The sequence below is a fragment of the Coregonus clupeaformis genome, unplaced genomic scaffold, assembly GCF_020615455.1.
Source record: "Coregonus clupeaformis isolate EN_2021a unplaced genomic scaffold, ASM2061545v1 scaf0014, whole genome shotgun sequence".
In the NCBI taxonomy this organism is placed as follows: domain Eukaryota; kingdom Metazoa; phylum Chordata; class Actinopteri; order Salmoniformes; family Salmonidae; genus Coregonus; species Coregonus clupeaformis.
The window spans coordinates 445,955-462,677 of record NW_025533469.1 but is presented as its reverse complement, the minus strand read 5'-3'; the positions used below and the strand labels follow the sequence as shown (position 1 = coordinate 462,677).

Genomic DNA, 16,723 nt, shown 5'->3' with positions numbered 1-16,723 from the left:
CGGTGTCTCAACACTGTAACGAACTCCGTCGTTGTTCCCCAAGATCACCTCAGCCCACTCTGCGCGTAACTGGACAATATGCTTGGCGCCAAACCGTACGTGGACGCGGACTGTTCTGTACGGGACGCGGACAGTTCCAGAACGCGGACATGAGCAGAGCAACACAATAAACTAAACCCAGTCTTTACAGTCGGGTACATTAGTAATATTCTTTTTTATTATGTCAAACTAAAATTATTCGTTTTTAAAACAATATTTTAAGATCTGGGCACGTATCCAAAAAGCGTCTCAGAGTAGAAAATTGGTCCTCTCTCTCCCCAGACAGACTCATTTAATACTGGATCGTTACAATATTTTGAGATCTGGGCCCATATCCAAAAGCGTCTCAGAGTAGAAAATGTGTCGTATAAGTTCTGAGAATAAAGCCATTTTAGTCCTACTCTTATGGGTATAAATTAAAGCTATGCATGAAGCCTCTTTATTCATAAGTGTCCCACCTAGTTGGCAGATATTTAGGAATCCTCATGAGCTGTACTAACCAGTTAAGAGGTACCAGCAGGTGTCTTGATAATAGAAACATGCAGCGAGTCAGTGGTTTCTGTGCCACATGTAATTGCTTTGGAGCAGAGCCCCACCTGTTTAGCTTTTTGTTGTTGTCTGTTTTGCATGTTATTTTGACATTAATAGGTGTCACACATCAGTTTGCAAACAATGTCAAAAAACAAATCATTGAGTTAATAAAGCCGCATACAAACATGGTCTCTTTTTTGCTTTCTTGAGTAAGGCAGCTCCAAAATGCAGGTGTTTCAGCCTAGCTCAGTGCTTTCTGTGGTGGTGGGGCGCCAGCGGAAAATACAGAGCGGAGGGGGTTGGTAATGTTCTCTAGTTGCGCCGTGATTGGCTCAGTATTCTGTCACTCATGGAGACTCTATGTCACCGTAAAATCTACATGGAGAGCTCGAACATTCAAGCTTCTTGGGTGCTGCCATAGAGTTACATTAGAAGTGCCCATCCAAAAGGCTCAAGGTCATTGGCCATTGGCCATATCAATGTTAAGAAAAGTATGTTCAGTGGTTTCATCCCAAATTACACAGGAAGCAGGAGCTCATTGTAATTTTGAAAACAAAAATTTTTCCGATATTCTGAAAGACAATTTATGACGAACTATGATACATAAAAAAATATACAAATTGTAAAATAACCACAATATACGAATATATGAACAACATGTTTTTGAATTTGACTTGCCTACGCCCAGTTAGTGCCATTTTGTATGATTGAACTGTCACGTAGCTTTCCCGGTGAAATGGACTGTTAGATTTGAGTTTTTTACTTCCATTCACTATACTAAAATGACACAGTAGTGTAAAGTACTTAAGTAAAAATACTTTAAAGTACTACTTAAGTCGTTTTTTGGGGGTATCTATACTTTACTATTCATAGTTTTGACTACTTTTACTTTTACTTCACTACATTCCTAATGAAAATAATGTACTTTTTACTCCATACATTTTCCTGACACCCAAAAAGAACTCGTTATATTTTGAATGCTTAGCAGGACAAGAAAATGGTCTAATTCACACATTTACCAAGAGAACATCCCTGGTCATCCCTACTGCCTCTGATCTGGGGGACTCACTAAACACATGCTTCGTTTGTACATTTGATAAATAAATGTTTTACTTTTGATACTTAAGTACATTTTAGCAATCACATTTACTTTTGATACTTAAGTGTATTTAAAACCAAATACTTTTAGACTTTTACTCAAGTAGTATTTTACTTGGTGACGTTCACTTTTACTTGAGTCATTTTCTATTAAGGTATCTTTACTTTTACTCAAGTATGACAATTGGGTACTTTTTCTACCACTGAAATTACACCATATATTTAATTTCCCTACACACTTTACAATAATCCCTTGGAAGAGTCTTACCTTGTAGCCTGTATTCACAAACAGAACATGTCAAGTCATTGAGATATTTTCCGTTCTGCTGAGAGAGCACCTTCCTGATGACAAGTGGCACTCCCTTTCAATAACTCCCTTGCGAGGATAACGGCACTGAGCCTTTTCTAAAATGTTTTCTGAGTTGGAGTGATCTTAGACCATTCCTCCATACAGAAATCCTTCCAAATGGCCAACTACAGGAAGGTAAAGGTACAACTAAACACACAATAAAGAAACAAATCTCCTAACTGACGGGAGGCTTGAATCTTAGTCATTTACCCACCGACCTCTTACTACTATCCCAATGTATACATTCTACCAACATCATACATAAATAATCCCTGGTAGGATCCTTACTACTATCCCAATGTATACATTCTACCAACATCATACATAAATAATCCCTGGTAGGATCCTTACTACTATCCCAATGTATACATTCTACCAACATCATACATAAATAATCCCTGGTAGGATCCTTACTACCATCCCAATGTATACATTCTACCAACATCATACATAAATAATCCCTGGTAGGATCCTTACCTTGCAGTCTGAATTCAAAACCAGAACAAGTCAAATCATTGAGATTTTCCTTTGTGCTGAGAAAGAAACCTTGGGAAAAGTTTATTCACCTCCCCAATGTCAAGTGACTGTGTAATTTTTGTTACTGATTAATTTAACATCTGCTAAAGTCCAGTGACATTGACCCCATGTAAGCATAATCAGTAAACCAGTTGAACCTGTTTAGGAGAAAAGCCATGGGTTTACAACATGGCTGTGTAGCTACTGCTAGAGGTCTCATGGATGGAATGTCATTTATATTTTTAATAATTTCATAATTAATAAAAGTTTTGTTACATTTCAGTCTTCTGTCATGTATATAAAGTGTAATATTGGGATGTAAACTCAACATGGAATACATTTCTACTCTATATCTGACATGGTACAGGTGTCTTCTTTTTATTAAGCCCATAACCATGTGTGTGAGGTGTGTACTTTTGTTTCAAAGTAGATTTGTTTAAGAATACCAAGAAACACTGTGTGACCCTGATTTAGGCCACTGCAGGACAAGGTTAATCATTAAAAACAATTCGGAATGAACAACTTGCAGTGTCCAGGACCAGTGATTCAAGTCTGATGCACCGTCCCAAATGACACCCTGTTCCCTCCAAAGTGCACTACTTTAGACCAGGACCAATAGGGCTGTAGTAGTGCACTATATAGGGTGCCATTTGAGGAGGCAGACTGAGTGTTATCCAGTCTTATCCCTCTCTCTCTCTCTCTCTCTCTCTCTCTCTCATCTCTCCATCTCTCCATCTCTCTCTCTCTCTCTCTCTCTCTCTCTCTCTCTCTCTCTCTCTCTCTCTCTCTCTCTCTCTCTCTCTCTCTCTCCCCCTCCCTCTCTCTCTCTCTCGCTCTCTCTCTCTCTCCATCCCTCCCTCCCTCCCTTCCAGGCTGTTAGGTTAATGGACTATGGAAACCTACTGAGAATCTGCCATACAGAGAGAGCTACAAATTAACATGACTAAACTATTTTAGTAAAAGGAAATTGCATTAAACTGTGTTAAACACATTTCCATGTGTGTTGTTTCTCTCTCTGTTTGCAGGACTAGAAATTGGGTTTAAATCAGGTCAGTACAGCCAGAGAATGAATTATATATCCTCAAACCGTAGACTCATGTCCGTCCACATGCTGGCTCAAACCTAACCCTAACCCTAGCCCAACCCTGTCCCTAACCCTAACCCTATCCCTAACCCTAACCCAACCCTGTCCCTAACCCTAACCCTAACCCTAACCCAAGCCTGTCCCTAACCCTAACCCTAACCCTAACCCTAACCCAACCCTGTCCCTAACCCTATCCCTAGCTCCAAGCAGCAGCACTGTGGAAAGGACTTATGCCAAGTTGTTTGGATGAATTGTGATCTGTATGATTTTTAACAAGCAACTCCACTCTACTACAAAGTTAATATTCAATGTGATAAAAAACAACTTGTTCCTTACTTTTTATTTTGTTTTTAGAAACCACTTTTCAGACCTTGTTTTTCCACACATGACCACATTTAAATGTACCCCTTGATTTCTGTTGAAATATTTAGTGTTTGTGTGTGTATCTTGTTGCCTAGTTTCCAGCAGAAGGGATCCAGGTGGGTATCTGAAGTTCAATTGATCCTGATTGTTTACAGGTTTGATGCCAGGAACAACTAGAGAAGATATCGACACACAATAGCTTTCATTGGTTCAACTAGATATGTAGTCTGTACCTCATTATAGATCCATCTGTGGTTGGTTCAGCTAGATATGTATTCTGTACCTCATTATAGATCCATCTGTGGTTGGTTCAGCTAGATATGTATTCTGTACCTCATTATAGATCCATCTGTGGTTGGTTCAGCTAGATATGTATTCTGTACCTCATTATAGATCCATCTGTGGTTGGTTCAACTAGATATGTATTCTGTACCTCATTATAGATCCATCTGTCAGCATCGTAAACAATGTCACGTCTAGAGTGTAACACACACACACACAAATCTGTAGGAATGTCACACACACACACACTTTATGGAACCACGACTGTCTCACAAAAGTTCCTCTGCATTACAGCCCCCCCTGGTGGTCAGGATCAGTACTGCAGATGTGTCATTCAGGACAGTTTGGAGTGAACGAATGAATTATTATTTCAAGGTTTTTTATTTATCTAAACATTCTTTTTGTTTTTTTTTGCCGCAAAATTGTCTTTGTACGGAAAGTGCACACGTACAAGACCCACGTAACTAGTATTGTTAAAATCATTTAATAACACATCACTAACAACCCGGCTATACAGTAGAAGAACAGCAGAGACAAAACACCATTTACATTTCAGAATCCTAGTAGACAATACAGTAGTTGCTATTTGGTGTATCACAAAGATTTAAAACATTTACATTTACATTACATTTACGTCATTTAGCAGACACTCTTATCCAGAGCGACTTACAAATTGGTGCATTAACCTTATAGCCAGTGGGAAAACCACTTTACAATATTTTACAGTAATGCTCATTCGTTCATTAACACAATTATAATTAGTTGGATCCTAAACATATCCCCATTTTCCTTCATCAAGAAAACTGTTGTTGTTTATGAATTAACTTTGTCTGAAGGAGATGACTAGCCTGATGGCCAGTCTGTTCTTGCTTTCTTGCCAACTCTTTATGGAATTGTCATGTTTGACTTGACAATGACAAGCTAGGAGTTGACACTACTCTATAGTAAAGCAAAATAAACATTTAAAAGGTTTTTAAGATGTTGGCTTTTTCCCTAAACGCTGATATCACAGCTTTATCTCTTTGGCACAGAGGAGAAATTATATACATTTAAAAAAGCACTCTAACAATGAACTGAGCTCAACAAAGCAACTCAACCCCACTATGTACTAAAGGTGCTGTAACAATGAACTGAGCTCAACAAAGCCACTCAACCCCACTATGTACTAAAGGTGCTCTAACAATGAACTGAGCTCAACAAAGCAACTCAACCCCACTATGTACTAAAGGTGCTTTAACAATGAACTGAGCTCAACAAAGCAACTCAACCCCACTATGTACTAAAGGTATGTAGAACTGTAATAAACATTCAACAGCAAACACTATGTACATATTTACACTGGAACATGGATAGTCTGTTCTTCTCTGTAGTTTACTAACGCATGGGTATGTATAATGTAGACCTGGGTTCAAATAGGATTTGTTTTCTTACAAATGCCTAAGCTGGGCTTGATTGAGCTTGCCTGGCACAATGAAACCAATGGAATAATCCCAAAAGTGCAAACACTCAAAATGTAATCAAATGCTCAAAGTGTTTGACGGAAAACAAATACTATTTGAACCCAGGTTGGGTATGTGGTCCTATTAGTTTCCTGATTCAGATCTGTGTGGGTCAAACCAACTATTAGTTTCCTGATTCAGATCTGTTGAAACCAACTCTTAGTTTCCTGATTCAGATCTGTTGAAACCAACTCTTAGTTTCCTGATTCAGATCTGTTGAAACCAACTCTTAGTTTCCTGATTCAGATCTGTTGAAACCAACTCTTAGTTTCCTGATTCAGATCTGTTGAAACCAACACTTAGTTTCCTGATTCAGATCTGTGTGGTTCAAACCAACACTTAGTTTCCTGATTCAGATCTGTTGAAACCAACTCTTAGTATCCTGATTCAGATCTGTTTAAACCAACTCTTAGTTTCCTGATTCAGATCTGTGTGGTTCAAACCAACTATTAGTTTCCTGATTCAGATCTGTTGAAACCAACTCTTAGTTTCCTGATACAGATCTGTTTAAACCAACTCTTAGTTTCCTGATTCAGATGTGTTGAAACCAACTCTTAGTTTCCTGATTCAGATCTGTTTAAACCAACTCTTAGTTTCCTGATTCAGATCTGTTTAAACCAAGTCTTAGTTTCCTGATTCAGATCTGTTTAAACCAACTCTTAGTTTCCAGATTCAGATCTGTTTAAACCAACTCTTAGTTTCCTGATTCAGATCTGTTTAAACCAACTCTTAGTTTCCTGATTCAGATCTGTGTGGTTCAAACCAACTCTTAGTTTCCTGATTCAGATCTGTTGAAACCAACTCTTAGTTTCCTGATTCAGATCTGTTTAAACCAACTCTTAGTTTCCTGATTCAGATCTGTGTGGTTCAAACCAACTATTAGTTTCCTGATTCAGATCTGTGTGGTTCAAACCAACTCTTAGTTTCCTGATTCAGATCTGTGTGGTTCAAACCAACTCTTAGTTTCCTGATTCAGATCTGTTGAAACCAACTCTTAGTTTCCTGATTCAGATCTGTTGAAACCAACTCTTAGTTTCCTGATTCAGATCTGTTGAAACCGACTCTTAGTGTCCTGATTCAGATCTGTTTAAACCAACTCTTCTGATTCATTGTCATGCCCTGTATATCTAAAGGAGTTGGCTAAAGCACACACAGATCTGGGACCAGACTAATGTATCCGTGGGTTGCCAGTTAGACTGTTTGTTTGGTCTCTGGTCTGTGGTCAGCAGTGGTGGCTGGTGGCATGGAGGACAGGCTCATAATAATGTCTGGAATAAAATTAATGGAATGGTATCAAACGCATCAAACACATACGTACAATTCCATTCACTTCATTCCAGTCCTTATTATGAGCCGTTCATCCTCCCCTCACCAGCCTCCTCTGGTGGTCAGTGAGGGCACAGCATGGTTGGGCTCAATTCCATTTAAATTTCAATAAATTCAGAAGGTAAACCTCATTAAGAAGCATTGAAGAGAATTGTAACGTTAGTGTACTTCCCTGAATTGACTCCAACCCTGGGGCAAAGTGCTGTGTTCTTCTGGTGGTGGTGGTGTGAGGCCTTAACCTTAGCCTCCCCTCCCTCTCTCATTCCCTCTTCCTCAGTACCATGTAGATGAGACCACTGACCAGACACAGAGGGGAAGGACACCCCAGGCCAGGACGTGAGCAAAGCCCAACGCAGCATCCACCTCCCCATCCGGACACATCACAGTGTAGATTATTGAGCCACACATCACAAAGACCTGGAGAGAGGGGGAGGAAGAGAGAGGAAGGGGGAGGAAAGGAGAGAGAGACAGAGAAGAGAGAGAGACAGAGAAGAGACAGAGAAGAGAGAGAGACAGAGAAGAGACAGAGAAGAGAGAGAGACAGAGAAGAGAGAGAGAAGAGAGAGAGAGACAGAGAAGAGAGAGAGACAGAGAAGAGAGAGAGACAGAGAAGAGAGAGAGAGACAGAGAAGAGAGAGAGAGACAGAGAAGAGAGAGAGAGACAGAGAGAGAGAGAGACAGAGACAGAGAGAGACAGAGACAGAGAGACAGAGACAGAGAGAGAGACAGAGAGAGACACACGTGCCTTGAGTGCCTGTTTGGTCAAATATATATTAAAATATATCCGGCTATAAACTTAAATAAATAAAGTAAATAAGTTAAGCAAGAGAAGAAATGCTTTCTCATTAACACATTAATTAATGATTGACAGATCAACTTTACTTGAGGTAAACAAAAACAAATGTACATCTGTTTGATGACTCTGGGAAGACTGACCACTGAACATCTCTGACTCTGATCTCTCCTGTTGGTTTCTGTGGACAAAACATCCAAGGATTGCACACAAACACAAACACACACTAAAATGAGGGAAGTGTGTGTTTTAGGACTATGAAAATGGAAAAATTATTAGCCTATGGATTATGAAAACAACAAAAATAAATGGGAAAATGGGAGAGGAGAAATGACTAGAGACAGTGTTGTTTAACTCACTGACCGTGACCCATGAGTTCTTCTTACCTTTGTTCACTAGAAAAGTCTCCCTCTCTCTAGGTTGAACCATAGACCAGTCACTCTTTATTGACACACAGATGGGTACAGGGGAGGCTGGTCTCTCCTGCTTGATTGGACTTCAACACAACAGAGACAAACATTAAGTCTCTCATCTACTCTGAGCTCAGATGGGGAAACATAAGAAGAGTTTCATTCCAAAACGCTATTTAACCATTTTCAGAAATGTTGGTAAATTAGCTTTTATAGTTTAAAGAAATTCTGAAAGAGATTGGTGTGTTTTTTCACCATCTAGTCATGGCATGGGGTTGTTCAATGACAGACATGTATTTGATTAAAATCTATCACTTGATGGTTTCATTTCAGATAGACAAATAATCTATTTTTTTTCTCCAAAATGCTATATATCTGCCTCACTCTCAGAGAAATAAGTAGTACTGCTAGGTTTTACACAGTAATAATATATCTGCCTCACTCTCAGAGAAATAAGTAGTACTGCTAGGTTTTACATTGTCAAATGTAACAAACTCATGTAACGACATAAAAAATCAGTACAAATGATACATTTGTGACATCAATATTTAAAAAAAAAAAATGAAAACTAATTATATACAGTCCAATTTTATGAGATTTTCATCTCCAGGCCATCAGACTAGCTGGCCTCCGCCCAGTACACTGCCCTGAACTTAGTCACTGTTTCTAGCTGGCTATCACCCAGTACTCTACCCTGCACCTTAGTGACTGCTGCCCTATGTACCTAGTCATTGAACACGGTTCACTTTAATAGTGTTTACATACTGCTTACCCTCTTTATATGTATATACTGTATTCTAGTCAAGGCATTGTTTTTTCCTGATATTTCTTAATTTCTTATTTTTATTTTGGGGATTTGTGGGTATTGTTTTTCAAATATGTGTATATGACCAATACAATTTGATTGATTTTTGGTATAAAACATTTACCTTTAACATTTTAGTAATTTAGCAGTTGCTCTTATCCAGGGCCCGGCTTCCGCTGTCACTTATCACACAGAAGATCTCCGCTAAGCCTAGAATTACATGATCTATCCGTATCTCTGTGACTTCCAATAACTTCAGAACAAAGTTGACTACAAACACATAGTTGCCAATGTCTTCGCAGTCGATACAAAGAAGTGATTTATACAATTATGTGTCACGATTTAACTGGATATGAACCCAAATGCAGACAACTACACCGAGCCAGAGAAGGTTTAACAGGTTTATTTACAAAGTTAAATTGTCCAGGTTTCCAAAAATAGGGGAAGAGCAAGTCCAGGTCTACAGGGAGGGTAACAGATCTAGGTTCTGAGCAGGAGTGGTACCGTTAACGTCCTAGTGTCCGTGGTGAGTCCAAAAGGAGGTCCAGTAGTGGAAAGCAGGATGGTGGTGGCAGGAGTGAAGCGGAGGCAGGAGTCAGGTTCCAATAATCTGTGGCACAGGAGAAATGTAAATAGAACAGGCCAAAAACACAAAGAGCGAAAAACAAGCAGGTTGAGTCAGCAGCGAGACTAACATGGTCGTCTTGACTATGATCTGACTCGATGAGTGGCAAGTTTGACCGGGTCTTTAAGGCTGAGGTGATTATGGTGAATGAGCTGCAGCTGGAACCCTGACTCCCGCACACCAGACTTCACTCCTGCAATCAAGAACAGACAGAGGGAGGGGGAGAGCAGAGAGAGAGCTACCTAGCAGCAGTAGGCCTAACAGTACCCCCTCGCGGACGCCACCCGGCGGCCGACAGGGTTTATCAGGATGTAACCTGAAAATCACGGACCAGAGCAGGATCCACAATGAAGCTCCTGGGAACCCAGGAACGTTCCTCAGGACCATAACCCTCCCAATCCACCAGGTACTGAAACCCACGACCCGGCGGCGAACATCCAGAAGTCGCCGGACAGTGTAGACAGGACCCCCACCCCACGATCCTGGGCGGAGGAGGGGGACGAGAGGGCGGGCACAGAGGGCTAACAGACACAGGCTTAATCTGGGACACATGAAAAGTGGAATGAACCTGTAGGGAGGCAGGAAGCTGTAGCTTAACCGCGCAGGGGTTAACAATAGATGATATTTTGAACGGTCCTATAAAACGCGCGCCATCTTCTTAGATTCCACTTTCAATGGAAGATCACGACTTAAGCCATACCTCTTGACCAGGAGAGTAACCGGGAGCCTGGGACCGTGAGTTGGCTTGCCTCTGCATGTCGACGAGCTCGGGACAGAGCTACCCTGGCCTTCCTCCAGACCTTGAAGCAGCGGCGCATATGGGACTGCACCGAGGGTACATCGCCAGTTCCCTCTCTTGAGAAGGGAAAACAGGGAGGTTAATAACCAAGAGCACACAGAAAGGGAGACAAACCAGAGGAAGCGTTAGTCAAGGTGTTATGAGACATATTCCACCCAGGGGAGCATGGAGCTCCATGACCCAGGGTTAGACCCTGTGACACAGCGGAGAGCGGTCTCCATCTCCTGGTTCGCTCCTCTCGGCTGCCCGTTGGTCTGGGGGTGATATCCAGAGGACAGGCTGGATGTGGGATGCCTAAGCTTTACAGAAAGCTTTCCATACCTGGGAGACAAACTGGGGACCCCTGTCAGAGACAATATCAGTGGGTAGACCATGAGAGCGGAACACATGTTCAACCAAAATATCAGCAGTTTCTCTGGCAGTGGGCAGTTTAGGTAGGGCCAAAAAACGAGCAAACTTAGAAAACGATCAATTACAGTAAGAATGACAGTCTTTCCAGACGAGGGGTAAGTCCAGTGACAAAATCCAATGCAATGTGCGACCAGGGCCGGCTGGGTATTGGCAGAGGTCGTAGATGACCAGCGCTGGCCTGGGTAGAGTTCTTACGTGCACATACCGTACAAGCAGCAATGAAGGCTCAGTGTCCGCCTCCATCCTGGGCCACCAGAACTTCCGCTGCAAAAGTCAAGGGTCCGAGTAACTCCAGGGTGACAGGTAAGGGGGAGACGAGTGAGCCCACTGAAGTACCTGGGAGCCGAACAGACTCAGGGACAAACAACCAGTTAGGAGGACCGTTCCCCAGGGTCAACTTGTAGATGTTGAGCCTGTCTAACAATCCCTTGATGTCACATGTAATGGCAGCAATACTGCAGGTAGGAGGCAAGATGGGTTCAGGGTTACTACCAGTATCAACAGCAGAATGAACACGAGACAGGGCGTCAGGCTTGACGTTACGTGACCCAGGACGGTAAGACAGGGAAAAATTGAATCTACCAAAAAAATAGTGCCCACCTGGCTTGACGGGGATTGAGCTGCTCGCTGACTGGATGTGTGCAAGATTTTATGATCCGTCCAAACGATGAAGGGTTGTTCCGCCCACTCCAACCAATGCCGCCACTCCTCGAGAGCCAGCTTAACGGCGAGCAGTTCGACATTGCCAACATCATAAATTCCTCTCTGCCTGAGAAAGTTTCCGTGAAAGAAAAGCACAGAGATGCAGTTTGTTATCTTCAGGTGAACGTTATGACAACACCGCGACCAACCCCAGTGTCGGATGCATCCACCTCCACGACAAACTGGCGGTCGGGGTCAGGCTGCATCAGAATGGGGAGCCGAGGCGGTCGATGTTTCAGCTCCTCGAACGCTGATTCGGCCCCTTCATTCCAAGCGAACGGTAGTGAGATGGAGGTGAGACGGTGAGTGGCGCAGCAATGCGGCTGTAGTCCTTGATGAACCTCCTGTAGAAGTTCGCAAACCCCAGGAATCGTTGAGTTGTTTGCGGGTGGAGGGGGCTGGCCAGTCCGTGACAGCAGAGATCTTAGCTGGGTCCATCCGCAACTCCCCTGAGCTATTATGTAACCCAAAAATAGGTTTCAGACACATGAAATTCACATTTCTCCATCTTCACAAATAATTTGTTCTCCAACAACCTTTGCAACACCTGGCGCACATGCAGTTCATGTTCCTGGAGGACTCTGAGTAAATCAGGATATCATCCAGATAGACAAAAACAAAACGATTCAACATGTCCCGAAGGACATCATTCACTAGTGCCTGAAAAACAGCAGGGGCATTAGACAAACCAAAAGGCATAACCAGATACTCAAAATGTCCCAAGGGTTTGTTGAAGGCAGTCTTCCATTCATCACCTTTACGAATGCGCACCAGGTGATACGCATTTCGTAGATCCAGTTTCGTAAAGATAGTTGCACCATGAAGGAGGGGAAAAGCAGAATTAATTACAGGCAGAGAACAAGTTGCAAGCATCCACTCTGGTTTTGGGGAATTATTCTTAGAAAATAGTGGCAATGTTTTCTGGAAGATCAGTCACATTAGAAGAGTGATCTGGGAGTACAAAAGTACAACATTCATCATCAATGACTGCACAAGTGCGCCCTTGACCTGCCAGAATATAGTCAAGAGCCTCTCTGTTTTGCAGAGCTAACTTAAGCAATTATTTTAGTTCCCCATTCAATTGTTCCAGGGCATTTCTAGTAGCATTGCCAAATTTCTGTGTCTAGAGATGTCACGCATTTGGTCTAGGGCACATGCAACTCCATACCCAGAGAAAAACACCCCAAAGAACTTGGAGGCTGGTGCCTGAGTGTGAGTGTCGTCAGCTAGAGACCTCTTATCTCTCCTCATTCCAGGAAGTTTGTAGTCTCTAAACAGAGCCTTCAGATCCTTTTCATTATCTGGAACGGTTCTCATAGCTGTCACCAAAAACCCAACAGTACAAGTACCTCCCCAGTTTGAAGGGAAGGCTATAGTAAGCCATCTGACCACATAGCCAATAGGTGCCATTCGGGCTCCTTTCAGAGTTGTGCTATGTTTGTCAACCTCAAATTTTAAACGGTTCCTTATCGGCCTGACCATTCTCCTGTATCACTGTTAAATTGCAAGCATTTGATCCATTAAGATTCATAGTACAATTACATTTCAATTCACCCAAATCGTGATCTCCATATCCTCTAATACACCAAGGGGCAGTCATCACCCCAGCCACTGAAATGGGCGGGAGTGAGACATTACCAGGCCTCAGGTAATAGGACACATTGGGTTGATTATATACCTTAACATTGCTGGTCATAGTATAAAAATGAATTTTTCCTGCCAATGCTATAGTAATGTTCACCCCTATTGGGACTCCTATAAGGGGCAAGCCTGCCCATACCTTAACCGGACCCATCCCACACACCCAACAGTCCTTTTCTCTGGATGTATGGTCGGCAACCATTTCTGCTCTAGAAAAGAACAAATTGTCCTCATGGTTGTGAGGGCCCAGCATGGTTCTCCTTCTACAATGACCATCTACTTCTGGGCCACTACTCCAGGCCTGCGTTGGTTCCTTTGGCGCAGGACACCTTCTGTCATTACCATCTACTTCTGGGCCACTACTCCAGGCCTGCGTTGGTTCCTTTGGCTCAGGACACCTTCTGTCATTACCATCTACTTCTGGGCCAATACTCTGGGACTGTGTTGGTTCCTTTGGCTCAGGACACCTTCTGTCATTACCATCTACTTCTGGGCCAATACTTCGGGACTGTGTTGGCCCCTTTGGCTCAGGACTCCTTCTGTCATTACCATCTACTTCTGGGCCACTACTCTGGGACTGCGTTGGCCCCTTTGGCTCGGGACTCTTCTCATCCTCTGTCACATCTCCAACAAGAGGACAACCTACAGTTCTTATTTGCACTACTGTGCTAATACAGAGGAGGGCCACACTGCACCACCGGAACTGGCCAGGCCCCATCTTCTTCTGGATCAGGAACTCGTCTGCAGTGCGACAGGTGGGTCCAGGTATCTCTCTCAGCAACCTTCACCGCAGTGGGGGGTGGTCAGAAGAACTTGGTACGGACCTCTCCACGGGGGTCCTTCCAACTATTTCTCCTGAAGTCTTTCACCACCATGAAATCACCTGGGTTCAAACAGTGTTCAGCTCCATCTGCTAGATTTAGCAAAGACGCCTTCAACCGGGGAAAAGAGTCTCAAGAACACTGTCAAGGGTGACACAACACTCAACCAAGCCTTCCTCCATTTCTTGCAGGGACAACCTGTTCTGGGAAAAAGGTGTATTTGTCATCCGTATGGGACGGCCAGTCAGCACCTCATGTGGAGAGAGACCAGTGACTGTAGGGGATCTGCCTCTCATCGTCATCAGTGACAATGGAAGCACTTTCACCCATGTCAGGCTTGTTTCACCAATTAATTTGGTTAATTTAGTTTTCAAAGATTGGTTCGTCCTTTCGACTGCACCCCCAGATTGGGGATGATAGGCACAATGTGTTCTCAAATCAATCTGCAAAGCCTCTGACAGGGACTGAACAATCTCATTCACAAACTGTCGACCATTGTCAGAATACATTTTTGATGGCAGTCCCCACCTAGGTGTGATCTCTCTCTCGCTGTGGCTCTCCTGCAAGGGAAAGTTTCAATCCATTTAGAAAACATGTCAACAGTCACCAAACAATACTTATTCCCCTCACAAGGGGTCAACTCAATGAACTCCATAATTAACTGCTCAAAAGGTCCTTCAGGCCTTGGATGGGATGCGGGAGATACTGAAATGCCGCGTCCAACATTGTTAGTCATACAAATCAAGCATGTCTTACTGAAATTTCCTGCAAACACAGTAAAACCTACTGCACCCCAATATTTATTTACAAGATCCTCCATCCCTCCTTTTGACACATGGTCTTGACCATGTGACAATTTTGCGAGGAACTGGAATGTACAATGGGGCATGGCAGGTCTGGCTCCACACATCAAGCCATACACACGAGGCGTCCTTATGACAGTACCCCGCCCACTTGAGTTTCTGAAAGCATCAGCCATGGCCTGTAAAGCAATGAGATCATTAACAGAGAAAGGGTTGGTGGGAACTGGAACTGCTGCCATCTGTAGGAAGGGGGAAACAGAAGAAGAAGCAGACAATTTAGCAGCACAGTCAGCCTTGGCATTCCCCAGAGAAATGTTATCTTTAGAGGGAGTATGGGCCTGACACTTTATCACCGAGATTGACGAGGGGAGTTGAACAGCCTCCATACAAGTTTACCATGAGCAATTTGTTTGTGTAGCTTTCCAGTGATGGTCTGCAAGCAAAACCGGTGGCACATTTTATGAAGCGTGAGGGAAATTCCAGTCTGACCAAAAGACGACGAGGACCCACTCAGACCAGACACTGTGAGCTGCCCAGGAGGAGACACATCATCCATAAACAACTGAGGGACACGGCGACAGAATTTCAGTAAGTCAATTTAAAGGAATTTGTATATACAGTGAGGGAAAAAAGTATTTGATCCCCTGCTGATTTTGTACATTTGCCCACTGACAAAGAAATGATCAGTCTATAATTTTAATTGTAGGTTTATTTGAACCGTGAGAGACAGAATAACACGAAAAAAGTCCAGAAAAATGCATGTCAAAAACGTTATAAATTGATTTGCATTTTAATGAGGTAAATAAGTATTTGACCCCCTCTCAATCAGAAAGATTTCTGGCTCCCAGGTGTCTTTTAAATCAAATCAAATTTTATTGGTCACATGTGCCGAATACAACAGGTGCAGACATTAGTGAAATGCTTACTTACAGCCCTTAACCAACAGTGCATTTATTTACAAAAATAAAAATAAAAACAAACAAAAAAAAGTGTTGAGAAAAAAAAGAGCAGAAAGTAAAATAAAATAACAGTAGGGAGGCTATATATACAGGGGGACACCGGTGCAGAGTCAATGTGCGGGGGCACCGGCTAATTGAGGTAATTGAAGTAATATGTACATGTGGGTAGAGTTAAAGTGACTATGCATAAATAATTAACAGAGTAGCAGCAGCGTAAAAGGATGGGGTGGGGGGGCAGTGCAAATAGTCCGGGTAGCCATGATTAGCTGTTAAGGAGTCTTATGGCTTGGGGGTAGAAGCTGTTGAGAAGTCTTTTGGACCTAGACTTAGCACTCCGGTACCGCTTGCCGTGCGGTAGCAGAGAGAACAGTCTATGACTAGGGTGGCTGGAGTCTTTGACAATTTTGAGGGGCCTTCCTCTGACACCGCCTGGTATAGAGGTCCTGGATGGCAGGAAGCTTGGCCCCAGTGATGTACTGGGCCGTACGCACTACCCTCTGTAGTGCCTTGCGGTCTGAGGCCAAGCAGTTGCCATACCAGGCGGTGATGCAACCAGTCAGGATGCTCTCGATGGTGCAGCTGTATAATTTTTGAGGATCTGAGGACCCATGCCAAATCTTTTCAGTCTCCTGAGGGGGAATAGGCTTTGTCGTGCCCTCTTCACGACTGTCTTGGTGTGTTTGGACCATGATAGTTCGTTGGTGATGTGGACACCAAGGAACTTGAAGCTCTCAACCTGTTCCACTACAGCCCCGTCGATGAGAATGGGGCGTGTTCAGTCCTCTTTTTTTTCCTGTAGTCCACAATCATCTCCTTTGTCTTGGTCACGTTGAGGAGAGGTTGTTGTCCTGGCTCCACCACGGCCAG

The 16,723-nt window shown here is 43.0% G+C and overlaps 1 long non-coding RNA gene across 1 annotated transcript in view; it reads right to left on the bottom strand.

Moving 5' to 3' along the window:
• Nucleotides 1-2,581, bottom strand: part of LOC123483041 — a 35,100-nt gene extending 32,519 nt beyond the window's left edge. The window contains exon 1 of the long non-coding RNA XR_006658039.1: nt 2,495-2,581. This is a non-coding gene — a long non-coding RNA (uncharacterized LOC123483041). The remainder of the gene's footprint in view (nt 1-2,494) is intronic.
• Nucleotides 2,582-16,723: the final 14,142 nt, after the last annotated feature.